At 41.2% G+C, this 19,434-nt stretch overlaps 1 pseudogene; it reads right to left on the reverse strand.

Moving 5' to 3' along the window:
* Positions 1–3,032: 3,032 nt before the first annotated feature.
* Positions 3,033–11,258, reverse strand: LOC129467436 (bridging integrator 2-like; annotated as a pseudogene).
* Between the last annotated feature and the right edge of the window lie 8,176 nt (positions 11,259–19,434).

A 19,434-nucleotide genomic window follows, 5' to 3' on the forward strand; every position in this document is an offset into this window, starting at 1 on the left:
CATTAAATCTCTCTTTTGTAAATTGCCCAGTTTCAGGTATGTCATTATCAGCAGCATGAGAACAGACTAATAAAAATGGGGATTGCATTATCACATCCATAAGTTTGCATGTAAAGCATTTAGCTCAGGCTGTAATAATAGAAACCACTTATTACATGTTGACTATCGTTATAAGATAGATTTATATTATAATATGTACCCAAAATTAAATTTAGATTTGGATATACATTAGCAAAAATTTCAGTTAATTGTACTTTCTTCTATTAAGGAGTACAGCTGGAACTCTCTTAATACACCTCCACTGAACCAGTTCACAAAATTAACAACCACTCTCCATTCCCTCTGTAACAAATGCTGACTGACACCTGTGGGAGGCTGAATTCTCCACATCAGGAGGCCATGCTTCTGGACACAACCTAGTACATCTGTTCCCACCTGTGGAGCTTTATTTTCACTAAAGATTCAGCTGGGTTTGCTCCCAAACCTGGTTATGCTAGTTCTTCATCATGATTATATAATTTGATTGAATACTACTCAAACTGACAAAATATGGGTGTGAAAAAGTAGTAACTATGTTAATAAAAATATAAGTTGAATATTTTGGAAGGAAAAATAAATTTGGTAAATGCTTAAATGAATGAGGTGTGGGGAAGGCAACTATAAAAGAACTCTAGAAGAGTTCTACACTCACATTTTGTTTTTGTTTTTGTTTTTGCAGCAGGCTTTAAATCCTCACTGTACTTTAAAGATGAAACTGGGAATCATACAGAAAACAATATGGGGTTAGCTTACACATGAAAATGATGCAGAGCCACGATTAGCCAATTCGTGCTCAATGAAAAGAGCTTAGACCCACATTGGCAAATGGGTGAATAAATGTACAAGTATAGGTTTCAAGTTAAAATATAATGTTTAAGGTGTGTGTGTGTTTTTTTTTTAACAATTCTCATTTATGACCTATTTGATTACTGACTAGCTATGATCTTTATCACAATAAAAATATTTCTTCCCTACTTTGCATTTCAATACAAAGGCTGAAATATAGCTTAGCCTCACTTGTAGGCTAAAAGCCCTGTACAAGTAATCTAGCTTTTTGAGAAGAATCTAGAATCTTTTGCAAATGTTCACCTTAGGGGCTGCATTTTGACAGCCTCCATTTCTGAAACAGGGCCAAGAGATGGTTCGCCAGTCCTGGTCTCCCCAGTTACTTTTCAACACAACCAACCTGTACTCTGGGAGCCAAGAAGCCTCCAGAACATTCAGTAGGAGCATCCCTATCCCAAGATGTGGTCTGGAATTAGTCTTGTCATCTTACACACAATATACATGTGGTGAATTTGGACCTCTACATACTTTCAGAAATACAGCCCCCCTCCATTCCAAAACTGTCTACCTCTACCTAATCCCTAACCCTTTCAAGGCTTTCTAATTATTTCCCCACTTTCCAGCACCTGGACTTAAACCCTCTGTGAGCTCACCTGCCTGGGACCCTGAGGCTCAACTTGCTCTTATTTATACCATGCTGTGTGAGCTGGACCTTTCCCCTAGACGCAATGGCATATTCAGAAGCATGATACAGTTATCTTCCTGATTTCAAGTGTGGTCCATGTCTGGAGACTCCTAATTTATATCCTACTTGCTGGATCAGATCCTGGGGACCTCCATACTGGCCAAACCCACTTTCACCCTGCTGGTTAGGATACTATCACTTGGAAAGCCCTGCTGGTTAGGACACTATCATTTGGAAAGCACTATCATTTGGACTAGATTCCTAGGCTGGGTCCGAGCCTCTGACTTCTTATCCCTCACTGGCCTATTCCTGTGGCATGGTTTACCTCATGGGAAACCTAGTATGGATTGACTATGCCATGAATGAGGGCCCTTCTTGGATTCTTGCCTTCATGGCTTTCACCATATTTTAAATCAAATGCACTCTCCTGCCATTTGGGAAAACAAAGAGTTTAGCCTATTCTAGGTTTATTCCAACTCACTTGGCTTGATCATCTTCTTGGACAATGTAATTTTAGGATATAGACCAAAATCTGTTAAGCAAAAGTACCTTACTTTGGATTTATCCTGAAATAATTCTGCAGAAATTTTCTGTGGAAGACTTTAAAACAATCACCTGTTTTGGTTTGTTTCCTCTCCTCTACTTCATGAGCTGTTACCTAAGAATAAGAAGAAACATAATAGGGCTTTCCAGAGTTTTCATGTAAGGGCCCCCCACCCTAATACCAAGTAAAGTTTAGAGAAATGGTATGAGGTCAGAGCAAGAATGGGGTCATGTCTGATCCCATCCTACATACTAGTTATACTTGCTCCAATAGTTGCATATTTTTTGACATTTTTTACAGTCAAGAGTTGTGGGGGGTTTTCTATTTCAATAAGGAGAAAAAACTATTTTATTTTATTGTGTTTTTTGAGACAGGGTCTTACGCTGCTGAGCAGGCTAGAGCTCAACGCTCCACCCCACTGCTGCCTTGACATCCCAGGCTCAAGTGATCCTCCTGCCTCAGCCTCCCAAGTAGCTGGAACTACAGGTGCCTGACACCACACCCACCGAATTTTTGTATTTTTTTTTGTCAGAATCAGACTTTATTTAGCAATCTGAAAATGTGTTCTTCTGGCTTTAAGTCTTGCAAAATGGGTTGTAAGTCAAAGACAGATTTGTTCACTATCTCTGAGTATGTGTGCTTATGTTTCTGTATAGACAAGTGTCTGTCTATAGATGCTTTTGCTTTTTATAGTGATTATAGATCCACTTTAGTTAATGTATAAAGTCTTATTCTAATAATGCTAAAACCTGAATTAAATATTCCTTGAGTCTAATGTTCTCTTCAGCCTGCCTCCCTCCATCTCTCCCATAAGGCTTCTACTCTGCCTCCATTAATGTCAGGTCTTTAGAGAGCACCAGCATTCCTACTGAGAACCCAGGGATGGTTGCTGGCTCTTATATCCCTCTGACCTATATGCTCTGGTTGAAAAGCTTCTTTGGGGAGGTGTGGGGTGACACAAGTCTTGGCAGTTTCTCTTCAAAATTGTGCATTTTCACTTGTAGATTCCTCTTGAGGTACAGGTGCTGTGAGGTTGCTCTTGTCTGGTACCGTGGAGACTTAAAGCTGGTCTTGGCCCTCCGAGGGGTCAGCTAAGACAAGCTTATTATCCTCTTCCTTGCCTTCCATCTTCTTTGCCTCTCCAGGCTCTGAAGCAATCTCAGATGTCATTAAGGTGGGAAAAGTGCAAAGTTCTTCGGGGTTCTGATTGTGGATGTTTTCATTTTCTTTGACCTCAGGAGTTCTTACTAGCTTCTCTGGTAGTTCTGGATTAAGAGAGACCTCTAGGGAGGTCCTAGGACTTGGAGTCTCAGTCCCCAAGGAGACCAGAGGGCTGGTGGGTGAACCCCCTCCAGAGGCTGGAGGGCTGGAAGGTATGTTCCCTGAGGAGAGCCTGGGGCTTGGAGTCGCTCTGGGTGGAGGAGGCCTACTAGGGGGTGCTGAGGTCCTCTGGATAGAGGCTCTCTTCTTTGGTTGTTCAGATCCTTCACTTGCAGTGCGGGTTCGGAGGACTACTTCTGTGGCAGATCATGAAGGCCGTCCTGAAGGGCTCAGGGTTCTGCCTGGTGACGGAGCTGGGGAGCTAGGGAGAACTTCCTCCTGGGACTTGCCACTCCCAATGGTAGGAGAGGGCTGGGCCTGGGTAGGGCCATTGCAGGCTGGTAGAGGCTCTTCTTCCTCAGAGGAGCTTGCTTCAGATCCTCCCTTCTCTATTTCCTCATCTTCTAAGGGCTCCTTGATCTCAGAATTATCTTCCCCCTGGGCTGCATCAGGCGCCAGATCTTCAGTTGTTGCGACAGATTCACTCTCAGTCTTCAAGGAAAGTGTAGGGGGACTAGTAGGTGAGGTAAGAGGACTGGAGGCCATAGATGTCTGAACTGGGGGATAAATGACTAAAGAGAGCCTGCTGCTGCTTGATAGTCCCTTCACCACAAAGACTTTATTGGAATGTTGCTTCTCCAGTTTGCTCATCACCTCATAGAGATTGTGGTTCAGCTTGCTCATTTCCCTGTAGAAGACATCCCTCAAGTTGGAAATGTTTTGGAAGATGGTCACATAGCAGCCAACATGACTATTATAAAGAATAGGCAGCTGGTCTAGTAGTTCTTGGTTCAGATCTTCAAACACAGTCTGGGCTTTGTTGAACTCTTCCTCTGCCTTGGCAGTCTTGGCCTCATCTTTCTTCTTGACATTCTGCACTGCGTCCAGGTGATGTTGGGCACTGTCATAATCCACGAGTTTTCAACCCCGCTTGGCAATTCTCTCCTTAATCTCACTGAACTGGGCGAAGTAGTAAACCAAAGGTGAACAATTCGAACAACGTGCTAAAAACTTCTGCCAACAACAGGCAGAAGACCACAAGCTATACGAGGACCTCAAGAACTTCCTTAGTGCTGCTAAAGTGATGCATGAAAGTTCAAAAAGAGTATCAGAAACCCTGCAGGACATCTACAGCAGTGAGTGGGATAGTCATGAGGAGCTGGAGGCCGTTGTAGGGAATAATGATCTCCTTTGGGAAGACTACGAGGAGCAACTGGCTGACCAGGGTGTGAGGACCATGGAAAACTAATTTTTTTATTTTTTGTAGAGATGAGGTTTCGCCAGATTACCCAGGCTGGCCTCGAACTCATGCAATCCACCTGCTTCAGCCATCCAAAGTGCTGGGATTACAGGCTTGAACCACTGCGCCTGGTGACAAAACTATTTTAAACTGGAGAGAAGTGGATGGAATCAATCAAATGTTTGTTGAACCTACTATGTGCACTGATTCACTCATCCCACAAGTATTTATGGAGTGTCTGCTCTGTGAAATCCCCATGCTGGGTGGGCCCTGCCTGAGGATGCAGAAACTAACAATAGGGCGTAATCCTATTGACATGGAGTTTACTAGGCAGGACAAACTTATATCAAACACCGGCTATTATTGTGTCTGTGGATGGATCATCCTGACATCTTGGTATTTCAGTTGCTGAGTGGTGATTGTATAATTTTTGTGATTTTTATGTCTTTTGTGAGGAGGATGGGAAAATAGGTACAATTTTACCATGTATTATTTTGGAAGTTGGGAGGATAAATGAAAGAGATGAACCATAGGTTAATTGGTTTGCATATTTAATGGTAGCTTACAGGAAAAAGGAGTTACAATGAAAGGTCAAAATGAGAATTAAAGAGAAATGTGTATTGATGCTATGCATGCTCTCCTGGTTTTCCAACAGCAGTTTAATGGAAAATCAGAAACAATTTTACCACTTTACAATAGTCAAACAAAGAAAACACTACCAAGAACAAAACCCTCCCTCTGCTACCTTGAGCCCACTTGTCTCCCCTCTTGCTGGTGTCTCTCTCTCCCAAAGACAACACTTTCCAGTCCTGGCACTCCTACAGTACATCAACAGAAATAAAAGCATGTGCCCAGCAGCTACAATTAGCTAGTCACTGAGATTGTGAAAACCCATTCAACAACCTGGTTTAGACTAAGTGGCATTTTAAATATATCTGTGGTACTAGAGGAAAAGCAGGCAGGAACAAAGACGCCAATACTGTCTCCAAATAAGAACAAGGCTTCAGTGTCCCTCCACTGGGATAGCAAAAGGATTCAGGACCCTGACACACATGCACAGGTGTTTTCTTTTGCAGACCAATTTGGCCACATTTTGCTGTGGTTTGCATGGCACCGTGGAAATCAGTGTGGTCCCTTAGGAAAGAGGAATGGAGGATCTGCCAGGAAACCTGGATTCTGGAGCCAATGCTGTGGCTTCCTCGAGGCTTCTAAGTCTCAACTTTTCTGCCAAGTGAGGACAGTAGTGTTTAACTTATTACCTCTCAGCACAGAAATGAAAATTAAATGGGTTAATATGTCAAAGTGATTTTTCAAATCATAAGGAATGATGCCTATAGGAATCATTAACACTGAATGACATTGTTGAATATCAAAGGTTTTTCAATGCAAAATAAGGCAACTACATAGGAGTTTATTATACACGATTATGCTGCAAATCTCTACACTGCTACAGAGGTTATCTAGCACTTGAAGAGGTACTGTTTGAGGCTGGTGGAGCCAAAACCACTGACAATGATAAATCTACAGTGTCAGAGGAAAGGACAACACAGGAACTAATGATATTGCGAAAGGTGCTGAGTAGTCAGCATAACCAAATCCAGATGTCCATGGAAGAAGGGCAGGAGGCATTTCTGACAATTGAAATTCACAAACAAGCCCTGAGCCACCATCAAGTGAAAGACGTCTCTCCCCTGCCTACCATATGGCCAGAGTGGCTTACAGGTAGCTCAACCATGGGACAGATTTGGCCTTATTGCTTCCCTTGCTCACCTGGCTCATAAAACTAATAAAAATCATTGCTGGAAACAACCCAAATGTCCCTGACTGATGAATGGACGAGTAAAATGTGGTACATCTCTATAATGGAATATTATTCAGCCATAAAAACGAATGACATACTGATATATACTACAGTGTGGATGGATCTTGAAAATACATGCTAAGTGAAAGAAGTCAGATACTATGTGACTGGTAAGACACATAATATGTGACACAAAAGGCAACATATTATGTGACTCCATCTGTATGATATGTCCAGAACAGGCAAATCCTAGAGACAGAAAGCAGATTGGTGTCGCCTAATGCTGGGGAGTTGGGGGAAAACAAGAGTGACTGCCAATAGCGGGTGTTAAAAATTATCTAAAAATTGATTGTGATGATTGTTGCACATATCTGTGAATATACTAAAAACCATTGAATTGTGTACTTTAAATGGGAAACTGGCAATTTTTTTTTTAAGTCACGTTCCCTCTCTGACTTGTTCCTAACTAACATTGGCATTCTCTGGCCAAGGCCAACAGCATCACACAGTTAAATCCACTCTCTCCCATTAGTGCTCCTATGAAGAGATGGCTGTGTGTGCAGGGACAGGGCTCTGAAACCTTATCGCAGACCCATGCTGCAGTTCTTCGGCAAGGCTTCCTCAGGGCACTTTTAATAGTCTGTCTTCCTTCAAGCTTCTATTAAATTAGAACAATTTAGGTATTTTGCTTTCTCTGTTTTCTTTCATGGTCTTCTCAGAATCAGATTAGAGAGACAAAAATAAACAAACTCTCTGCTTTTCAAAACCAATGACTATTTAAAATGGATCTGTCTAGGTGAGGGACAGACAGCCTTGGTCCCAACCAGTAGCTACTAGCTGACATTTCTGCACAAACCCACAGTTATCACCTTTGCTCTTACCTATGCCTTATGATGTTTCCCATTTACCCAAAATAGGTCATTCTTATTACTCTCTCTCATGGGCTCTTCTCTTTCTTAGCAGTTTTGTGTGGGTGTTTGCTTATATCCCCATATCCCCCCTCCCCCTCCCCCCACCGCACTGCTCTGTAGCCTGCAAGGGTTACCATAGTGTAGCAGCTCTGACAGTGAAGTTCACATTCCTGGCCCCAGAACCTGGCACAGACAAGACCTCCAATAAACATTTACTGAAGACACAATAAAGCCCTCCGAGTGCTGCTTTGGGGGTGAGCCATGATCAAGATTGCCTCATTTCCTTTAAGTAATAAGTAATATTTAGTCAAAAGAGTCTGAGCTCCTCCATCTGTCCTTAAACCAATTTGTAGTGAGCACACATTTTCTCCCAAGTGTTCTTCCCTTTGGAGCCCACCCATCACCTATGGAGTCTTGAGGGGTTAGTCATTTGGCCCCACACCTGGTCAGTGATATTGCCAGTGGTTGTGATTCTGGCCACTTTGATTGGCTAAAGGTTGGGCACATGACCAAAAACTGGCAGATTGGAGTCCTCTTGAAACATCTCCACCAGCACTTTCAGGAAAGATGTTCTAAGACAGTTTCTCAATATCAGCCCTCTTGACATTGTGTTCTGGATAACTGTCTGTTATGGGAGCTGTCTTGTACATTCTAGGATATTCAGTAGCATTCCCAATAGATGCCAGTAACAAGCCCCAGTTGTGACAACCAAAAATATTTCTAGACATTGACAAATTTCCATGGGGGTGGGGTGCAAAATTAACTCTAGTTAGGAACCACTGCTGTAAGATGTGCCAGTGAGGACAAAATAAACGACTTGCCTGCATCTGTGCTCCTTGTGGCTCCCTGGAAGGAAGCTTCCTTGGAGAAGCCATCAGCAACAAGAGAAGTTGAAGCCAGCGGAAAAAGAGAAAGAAAGCTGAGATGTGGAGAAACAGACCTAATGATATCTGTCAAATTTCACTTGAATTTGATTTTGGGGGGTTACTTGCAACTAAAGTAGACTCGACATATATAATCTATCCATCACCTTAATCCATAACAACCCAGTTTTTCTTCTAGAAACCCATTTGCCTATTCTAACAGAATAAGATGAGCTGGTCAAAAATGTCCATGATTAGGCAAAACAAAAAAAAAGCAGACATAAAAACCTCCTGCCCATCCTTGGATACATCTTGATCAACTTTTGTATTCTTCATACCTGTTTTAGGGTAGTGTGGGACACAAAGTAGCTATCATCCACAAAAGGTAAGAAAATTTCCTGGCACTGCCGTAACAAATTATCACCAATCGAGGAGCAGGAATTTATTCTCTCACGGTTCTGGAGGCCACAAGTCTGAAATCAAGGTGTCAGCAGGATTGTTTTTCTCTGGAGACTCTGAGAGAAGCCTTTTCTGGTTGTCACAACTGAGGCTTGTTACTGTCATCTACTGGGAATGCCTCTGCTCCATGCCTTTCCTAGCTTTTGGTAGTTGCCAACAGTCCTTGGTGTTCTTTATCTTGTAGCTGTGCTGTTCCATCTCTGCTCTCATCATCACACGACGTTCTTTCCTGTGCACCTCTGTGTATGAGAGTCCTCTCCTCTTATGAGAACGTCAGACACTGGACTTAGGACCCACCCTATCTGGTAAGACTTCATCTTAACTAATTAAATACACAAAGACCCTATTTCTGAATAAGGTCACATTCTGAAGTTCCAAGTGAATGTGAGTTTGGGAGGATGCTACTAAACCCTATGCAGATGGCAGAACAATACCTTATATTTGCAGAAAACTTTACAGTTTCTAAAGCATTTTTAAGAAAAGAAATAGAGCAGACAGTTATGCAACTCCCATTTTTTCAAGGAGGCCCTGATGACGAGTGAAGAACACTGAGCTCCATAGAGTGAGCTAGAGAACCACTTGACACCGACAGCTGGGAGACTGGAAATGAGCTGGACAGCCCAACTGCAGACCACTATCCCTCTCTTCTATACTCTGCCTCAATTTTATCTGCAGCCTCAGCTCAGGGATCTAAATGCTCACTATCTTGTTTTAAGAGCCATCTGAATTTCCATTTGGAATTCTATCCAAAGCAATACACCACCAAAGCCAGCCAAAGAAGCTGCTATTTATTTTTCCAGTTTATTTTGCAACATGGGCATGCATCTTTTAATGCATATATTAATCAAACTGCTTTCTAGATGCTTTGACCCAGAAGCTAAGTTCAAAAACACCAGCAAGGCACTGGCAATGGCAGCCAGAATCTTGACATTTGATGGTTATTACATATCAAGGGTCTTTGTTCTCATATGATCACTAGCAGTAGTTCCTGGATGGAAGAAAATGAAAAAAATAGAGGTAACTTTGCCTTGCTTCACGGACAAATCCTGGAGTAACAAAACTCAACATCACTAGAGAATCTTGGAACATTCAAGAGTTCTTTAAAATAAAATAACTCATTACTTCATGATCATAATATAATATGGCAGGACTAAAATCTAAACTGAAGCTGAAAGTAGAACTCTGGGAACACATTTTGAAGCATGGTCATTTTTACCTCCAGTTATCAATGATAATCATTTGAAGTGTTGGATTATCTCCAATCATTCTTGCTTTCCAGTAAGAAACAGGACATGAATTTCATTTGTCAGAAGGGACTCTGTTTTCTCTCTACTTACTGTCAGTATCTAGCCAACTGAAGAATTTGACTGAGTGTTAATTCTCCCTAAGATAGACTGTCCTTAGGTAGCAGTTATTAATCAAAGCAAGACTACAAATAGCACTTTAAGTGAGGATTTACTAAAATCAGTTTTTGCATTGTAGATATTAGTGCTGCCTATGTCTATGTTTACCTAGAGTTAGGATGACAGATGGGAACCATGTTTTCCCTAGGATCCAGTCCCAGAAGTTATGGTGTAAGCTTGGGGGGAAGACATGAAGGCAAGCTCATTGAATTGTGCAGACGGATGAATCATTTGTTGAGATTCAGGGATCCATTTTACATTTACTCCTCACATGGACAGATAACTTTGTTCTTGACACTCTGGACAGGGGCAGCCCGTCCTCACAGCTCTGATCAATTTTCACCAAGAGGGTGAGAAGTCACAAGACACTCAGAGTTGCTGGGCTATTTCACTGTCCACCGACAGCCTCTCTCTCTCTCTCTCTGTCTCTCTCTCTCTCTCTCTCTGGGTTTTGTTTTGTTTTGTTTTTTTGAGGACTGTGGCTTCTGAGACCCCTGATTCCAAGTAATCCAGATCAGAAATATCTTAAGAGCTCCCAGTCAGTGAGCTGGTTCTTTTGCCTTCCAAAGACCTGTTGTCAGCAAACAAAATACCCTAGCCAAAATAAATGATATTTTTATAGGCAGAACTTTAATAACCTGAATCAGGAAAAAAAAGTTCACCTCTCCCTAACCTAAAAACCACCAAACTATACCAAAACTACCAGACATCCATTACTGAGATGTGAAGATCACATATTTGCTCTTGAACTATAATGTGTAATTCAAGCTTTAAACACACGTGTGCTTATGTAAAACTCTATAACTGCCCCCCAGAAGATTTTATGCCATGAGTACACCTTTCACAACACTGTTAATTCATAACTTTTATTTTTTTCTTTGAATAAAAGAGGAATACAAGTAGAAAACTGAGTTGTAAACAAAATTTTAAATCTCAAAACAGAATTCTGAAGATAAAGTTGATAATTCTGCCATGACAATAATATGTAATTGTCAATAATTTGGGTGATGAGGAAACGTAGAAACTTCCACACAAGAAGAGAATATGAGTCAACAATTTACAAAGTTGAAGTCTAAAAGAAATGCTGTGTCAAAATTTGTAACACCCTGAAGTAAATGGAGAAGGTTGACATGAGCTCATTTACCATAATCTGAGCTGTGATAACAAGGGTCTCATCATCTTCATCGTTGGTGGTTCTCAAACACATGGAATATTTTAACAAGAATGTGCAGGCTGAAATTCTAAACAGATTTAATACAGTTAGGCTTCAGGTTAATATGCAGGGTGCTGGTGGAGCCAAGATGGCCGAATAGGAACAGCTCTGGTCTACAGCTCCCAGCGTGAGCGGCACAGAAGATGGGTGATTTCTGCATTTCCATTTGAGGTACCGGGTTCATCTCACTAGGGAGTGCCAAACAGTGGGTGCAGGACAGTAGGTGCAGCACACTGTGCGTGAGCCAAAGCAGGGCGAGGCATTGCCTCACTCGGGAAGCACAAGGGGTCAGGGAATTCCCTTTCCTAGTCAAAGAAAGGGGTGACAGACGGCACCTGGAAAATCGGGTCAGTCCCACACTAATACTGTGCTTTTCCGACGCGCTTGGAAAATGGCACACCAGGAGATTGTGTCGCACACCAGGAGATTGTGTCCCACACCTGGCTTGGAGGGTCCTATGCCCACGGAATCTCACTGACTGCTAGCACAGCAGTCTGAGATCAAGCTGCAAGGTGGCAGTGAGGCTGGGGGAGGGGCACCCGCCATTGCCCAGGCTTGCTTAGGTAAACAAAGCAGCCAGGAAGTTCAAACTGGTTGGAGCCCACCACAGCTCAAGGAGGCCTGCTTGCCTCTGTAGGCTCCACCTCTGGGGGCAGGGCACAGACACACAAAAATTCAGCAGGAACCTCTGCAGACTTAAATGTCCCTGTCTGACAGCTTTGAAGAGAGTAGTGGTTCTCTCAGCACGCAGCTGGATATCTGAGAATGGACAGACTGCCTCCTAAAGTGGGTCCCTGACCCCCAAGCAGCCTAACTGGGAGGAACCCCCTAGTAGGGACAGACTGACACCTCACTCGGCCAGGTACTCCTCTGAGACAAAACTTCCAGAGGAACTATCAGACAGCTGAATTTGTGGTCTCATGAAAATCCACTGTTCTGCAGCCACCGCTGCTGACACTCAGCCAAACGGGGTCTGGAGTGGACCTCTAGAAAACTCCAACAGACCTGCAGCTGAGGGTCCTGTCTGGTAGAAGGAAAACTAACAAACAGAAAGGACATCCACACCAAAAACCCATCTGTACATCACCATCATCAAAGACCAAAAGTAGATAAAACCACAAAGATGGGGAAAAAACAGAGCAGAAAAACTGGAAACTCTAAAAAGCAGAGCACCTCTCCTCCTCCAAAGGAATGCAGTTCCTCACCAGCAATGGAACAAAGCTGGATGGAGAATGACTTCGACGAGTTGAGAGAAGAAGGCTTCAAACGATCAAACTACTCTGAGCTACGGGAGGAAATTCAAAACAATAGCAAAGAAGTTAAAAACTTTGAAAAAAAATTAGACGAATGGATAACTAGAATAACCAATGGAGAGAAGGGCTTAAAGGAGCTGATAGAGCTGAAAGCCAAGTTTTGAGAACTATGTGAAGATTGCAGAAGCCTCGGGAGCCGATGCGATCAACTGGAAAAAAGGGTATCAGTGATGGAAGATGAAATGAATGAAATGAAGTGAGAAGGGAAGTTTAGAGAAAAAAGAATAAAAAGAAATGAACAAAGCCCCCAAGAAAATCGGGACTATGTGAAAAGACCAAATCTACGTCTGATTGGTGTACCTGAAAATGACGGGGAGAATGGAACCAAGTTGGAAAACACTCTGCAAGATATTATCCAGGAGAACTTCCCCAATCTAGCAAGGCAGGCCAACATTTAGATTCAGGAAATGCAGAGAACGCCACAAAGATACTCCTCGAGAAGAGCAACTCCAAGACACCTAATTGTCAGATTCACCAAAGTTGAAATGAAGGAAAAAATGTTAAGGCCAGCCAGAGAGAAAGGTCAGGTTATCACAAAGGGAAGCCCATCAGACTAACAGCTGATCTCTCAGCAGAAACTCTACAAGCCAGAAGAGAGTGGGGGCTGATATTCAACATTCTTAAAGAAAAGAAGTTTCAACCCAGAATTTCATATCCAGCCAAACTAAGCTTCATAAGTGAAGGAGAAATAAAATACTTTACAGACAAGCAAATGCTGAGTGATTTTGTCACCACCAGGCCTGCCCTAAAAGAGCTCCTGAAGGAAGCACTAAACATGGAAAGGAACAACCGACACCAGCCACTGCAAAAACATGCCAAATTGTAAAGACCATCAAGGCTAGGAGGAAACTGCATCAACTAACGAGCAAAATAACCAACTAACATCATAATGACAGGATCAGATTCACATATAACAATATTAACTTTAAATGTAAATGGGCTAAATGCTCCAATTCAAAGACACAGACTGGCAAACTGGATAAGGAGTCAAGACCCATCAGTGTGCTGTATTCAGGAAACCCATCTCACGTGCAGAGACACACGTAGACTCAAAATAAAGGGATGGAGGATGATCTATCAAGCAAATGGAAAACAAAAAAAGGCAGGGGTTGCAATCCTAGTCTCTGATAAAATAGACTTTAAACCAACAAAGACCAAAAGAGACAAAGAAGGCCATTACATAATGGTAAAGGGATCAATTCAACAAGAAGAGCTAACTATCCTAAATATATATGCACCCAATACAGGAGCACCCAGATTCATAAAACAAGTCCTGAGTGACCTACAAAGGGACTTAAACTCCCACACAATAATAATGGGAGATTTTAACACCCCACTGTCAACATTAGACAGATCAACAAGACAGAAAGTTAACAAGGATATCCAGGAATTAGACTCAGCTCTGCACAAAGTGGACCTAATAGACATCTACAGAACTCTCCACTCCAAATCAACAGAATATACATTTTTTCAGGACCACACCACACCTATTCCAAAATTGACCACATAGTTGGAAGTAAAGCACTCCTCAGCAAATGTAAAAGAACAGAAATTATAACAAACTGTCTCTCAGACCACAGTGCAATCAAACTAGAACTCAGGATTAAGAAACTCACTCAAAACTGCTCAACTACATGGAAACTGAACAACCTGCTCCTGAATGACTACTGGGTACATAATGAAATGAAGGCAGAAACAAAGATGTTCTTTGAAACCAACGAGAACAAAGACACAACATACCAGAATCTCTGGGACACATTCAAAGCAGTGTGTAGAGGGAAATTTATAGCACTAAATGCCCACAAGAGAAAGCAGGAAAGATCCAAAATTGACACCCTAACATCACAATTAAAAGAACTAGAAAAGCAAGAGCAAATACATTCAAAAGCTAGCAGAAGGCTAGAAATAACTAAGATCAGAGCGGAACTGAAGGAAATAGAGACACAAAAAACCCTTCAAAAATTAATGAATCCAGGACCTGGTTTTTTGAAAAGATCAACAAAATTGATAGACCACTAGCAAGACTAATAAAGAAGAAAAGAGAGAAGAATGAAATAGATGCAATAAAAAACGAAAAAGGGGTTATCACCACCGATCCCACAGAAATACAATCTACCATCAGAGAATACTACAAACACCTCTACGCAAATAAACTAGAAAATCTAGAAGAAATGGATAAATTCCTTGACAAATACACCCTCCCAAGACTAAATCAGGAAGAGGTTGAATCTCTGAATAGACCAATAACAGGCTCTGAAATTGTTGCAATAATCAATAGCTTACCAACTAAAAAGAGTCCAGGACCTGATGGATTCACAGCCGAATTCTACCAGAGGTACAAGGAGGAACTGGTACCATTCCTTCTGAAACTATTCCAATTGATAGAAAAAGAGGGAATCCTCCCTAACACATTTTATGAGGCCAGCATCGTCCTGATACCAAAGCCTGGCAGAGACATAACCAAAAAAGAGAATTTCAGACCAATATCCTTGATGAACATTGATGCAAAAATCCTCAATAAAATACTGGCAAACCGAATCCAGCAGCACATCAAAAAGCTTATACACTATGATCAAGTGGGCTTCATCCCTGGGATGCAAGGCTGGTTCAACATACACAAATCAATAAATGTAATCCAGCATATAAACAGAACCAAAGACAAAAACCACATGATTATCTCAATCGATGCAGAAAAGGCCTTTGACAAAATTCAACAACATTCATGCTAAACACTCTCAATAAATTAGGTATTGATGGGACGTATCTTGAAATAATAAGAGCTATCTATGACAAACCCACAGCCAATATCATACTGAATGGGCAAAAACTGGAAGCATTCCCTTTGAAAACTGGCACAAGACAGGGATGCCCTCTCTCACCACTCCTATTCAACATAGTGCTGGAAGTTCTGGCCAGGGAACCAGGCAGGAGAAGGAAATAAAGGGTATTCAGTTAGGAATAGAGGAAGTCAAATTGTTCCTGTTTGCAGATGACATGATTGTATATCTAGAAAACCTCATTGTCTCAGCCCAAAATCTCCTTAAGCTGATTAGCAACTTCAACAAAGTCTCAGGATACAAAATCAGTGTACAAAAATCACAAGCATTCTTGTACATCAATCACAGACAAACAGAGAGCCAAATCATGAGTGAACTCCCATTCACAATTGCTTCAAAGAGAATAAAATACCTAGGAATCCAACTTACAAGGGATGTGAAGGACCTCTTCAAGGAGAACTACAAACCACTGGTCAATGAAGTAAAAGAGGATACAAACAAATGGAAGAACATTCCATGCTCATGGGTTGGAAGAATCAATATCATGAAAATGGCCATATTGCCCAAGGTGATTGATAGATTCAATGCCATCCCCATCAAGCTACCAATGACTTTCTTCACAGAATTGGAAAAAACTACTTTAAAGTTCATATGGAACCAAAAAAGAGCCCGCATCGCCAAGTCAACCCTAAGCCAAAAGAACAAATCTGGAGGCATCACGCTACCTGACTTCAAACTATACTACAAGGCTACAGTAACCAAAACAGCATGGTACTGGTACCACAACAGAGACATAGATCAATGGAACAGAACAGAGTCCTCAGAAATAATGCCACATATCTACAACTATCTGATCTTTGACAAACCTGACAAAAACAAGCAATGGGGAAAGGATTCCCTATTTAATAAATGGTGCTGGGAAAACTGGCTAGCCATATGTAGAAAGCTGAAACTGGATCCCTTCCTTACACCTTATATAAAAATTAATTCAAGATGGATTAAAGACTTACATGTTAGACCTAAAACCATAAAAACCCTAGAAGAAAGCCTAGGCAATACCATTCAGGACATAGGCATGGGCAAGGGCTTCATGTCTAAAACACCAAAAGCAATGGCAACAAAAGCCAAAATTGACAAATGGGATCTAAATAAACTAAAGAACTTCTGCACAGCAAAAGAAACTACCATCTGAGTGAACAGGCAACCTACAGAATGGGAGAAAATTTTTGCAACCTACGCATCTGACAAAGGGCTAATATCCAGAATCTACAATGAACTCAAACAAATTTACAAGAAAAAAAACAAACAACCCTATCAAAAAGTGGGTGAAGGACATGAACAGACACTTCTCAAAAGAAGACATTTATGCAGCCAAAAAACACATGCAAAAATGCTCATCATCACTGGCCATCAGAGAAATGCAAATCAAAACCACAATGAGATACCATCTCACACCAGTTAGAATGGTGATGATTAAAAAGTCAGGAAACAACAGGTGCTGGAGAGGATGTGGACAAATAGGAACACTTTTACACTGTTGGTGGGACTGTAAACTAGTTCAACCATTGTGGAAGTCAATGTGGCGATTCCTCAGGGATCTAGAACTAGAAATACCATTTGACCCAGACATCCCATTACTGGGTATATACCCAAAGGATTATAAATCATGCTGCTATAAAGACACATGCACACATATGTTTGTTGCGGCACTATTCACAACAGCAAAGACTTGGAACCAACCCAAATGTCCAACAATGATAGACTGGATTAAGAAAATGTGGCACATATACACCATGGAATACTATGCAGCCATAAAAAATGATGAGCTCATGTCCTTTGTTGGGACATGGATGAAACTGGAAAACATCATTCTCAGTAATCTATCGCAAGGACAAAACACCAAACACCGCATGTTCTCACTCATAGGTGGGAATTGAACAATGAGAACTCATGGACACAGGAAGGGGAACATCACAGTCCGGGGACTGTTGTGGGTTGGGGCGAGGGGGGAGGGACAGCATTAGGAGATATACCTAATGCTAAATGACGAGTTAATGGGTGCAGCAAACCAACACGGCACATGGATACATATGTAACAAACCTGCACATTGTGCACATATACCCTAAAACCTAAAGTATAATAATTTAAAAAAATATATATGCAGGATGCTGAGAGTTCTGCGGTGGAATGAAAGAAAAGTTCGGGATGGCTGGGAGAAAGTGTAGGTCACACTTGTTTTGAGAATTTGGTGTGAAAAGACTGTCATTAGCAAAGACAAAAACCTGTGAAGAATAAACCATAGGTTCAACAGAAAATGATATAACTTTCTTTAAAAAAAAAAAAAACAGCTTTTTGTGGTACTTCTGACTCCTACACACAACACTCAAGTGTCCTATCACCTTTCATAATCTTGGACAAATCAGGTCATCCAGATGGATTTCAGTTCTGCATGTGTACAAATTGAAGGGTTGAATAATCTCTAAGGGCACTTCAAGCCCTGACATTCTATGCTCTTATTCTTTAGCATCATTTTGGAATAGTGGAACAATGATAGACCCTGGAATAAGAGAGACAAGTATTTAAATCCTAGTTCTCTTCCTTAATAGCTGTTCACTTTTGAACAACTACTAAGTTGTTCAAAACTATATAATTTTATTGAGCTCAAATTTCTTAACTGAAAAATAAAAATAAGAATCCATCTCACAGGATTTTATGAAGATTAGCTCTAACATATAAAACATACTTAGCCCAGTGCCTGGCACCCAATGCACAGTCAACATTAGCCTTTTAGATCATCCTGCTCACCAGTTCCCCTTCCCAGCTTTCTTCACATCTTACTGAATAGACTTGCTTCCCGATACAACAACACACATCCTATATAAATACCTCTTTTCATCATGTTAACTTTGTAATCATTTTGTTGGCCCTATTTTAGTTGACCAACTTTATGCAAATCCCAAAACAAATGCCCAGCAAATTATGAGCCAGTTTCATAATGTTAGAGATCCAAAGGGAAAGGAAGACACAAAAGTCTGCATTAAAAACCATGGATCTTCCATGGCTATGGCAAACTACAGTGAAAACAGATTTCACAGTTTGGAAATTATCAGAGGCAAAATAGACCATTTGAGCTCTGGGAAAAGCATTTCAACCCCAAAGGATAAGAACAAAAGGAAAACAGTAACTACAACAAATGGCCAAATCCAAAGTCTCCTTTTTACCTGGGTGGAAGCACAGAAACCTAGAGCTGAAAGGGATGACAGCTAATCCAGACTCCTTATTCTATAGATGGAGAAATTGCTTGCCCACTCATTTCTTAGCCCCATACAGCACCTTCTGTGAAGGCACAGTAGCCTGAATTTCCTGCACACAGGGACATAAGATTTCCTATGTGTTGGTGTGAGTGCCTACCACTTTATTAAGTAAGAAGACCCAGATTACTGTTCAAAAGCAAGTGGTTAAGAACTATCCAATTACCTACAGTTTAGATAATATATGCATACATAAATTATGTATGTGCATTTTGTATGTGTGTATATAGTGCAAATGTATTTAATATATAAATAACATCTCTATCTTTATAAGATAGGTTCAAATAGAAACCCTAAAGATACTACAATAAAAATTAATGTTTTTGTGGAAAATTTCAATTCTGAAGCATTCTCCAGATATTTTTTAATGCAACATTAATCCACATGCTCCAGGAGTTAAGACAGAGCCCCCAAGCTCAAATAATCCAGAAAAGGCCACCTTCTCTACTCTCACATCACCCTTGACAGGAGTGATAAGGAGGCAACAGAATGCTGCATGCATGTAGCATGAGGCCCACACCTCCAAAAACACAGCCCAGGCCCATGAATTGCTTGGAAACCATGAAGTCTGAGCCCATCATGCCCTTCATCACTTTTCCCATCTGTTACAAAATCTACTAGGTTATCCATCATCCTGACTCTAATCTCTGAATTATTTTGGGCACTGAGGCAATTCCCCACCATCATGCTTCCTCCCTAAAATTTCCATTTGGTTTTTAATTAAACTACTTTATGTCACTTTACTGATACTCTCTATTTGGTGAGAGA

The sequence above is a fragment of the Symphalangus syndactylus genome, chromosome 18 (assembly GCF_028878055.3).
Source record: "Symphalangus syndactylus isolate Jambi chromosome 18, NHGRI_mSymSyn1-v2.1_pri, whole genome shotgun sequence".
NCBI lineage: Eukaryota > Metazoa > Chordata > Mammalia > Primates > Hylobatidae > Symphalangus > Symphalangus syndactylus.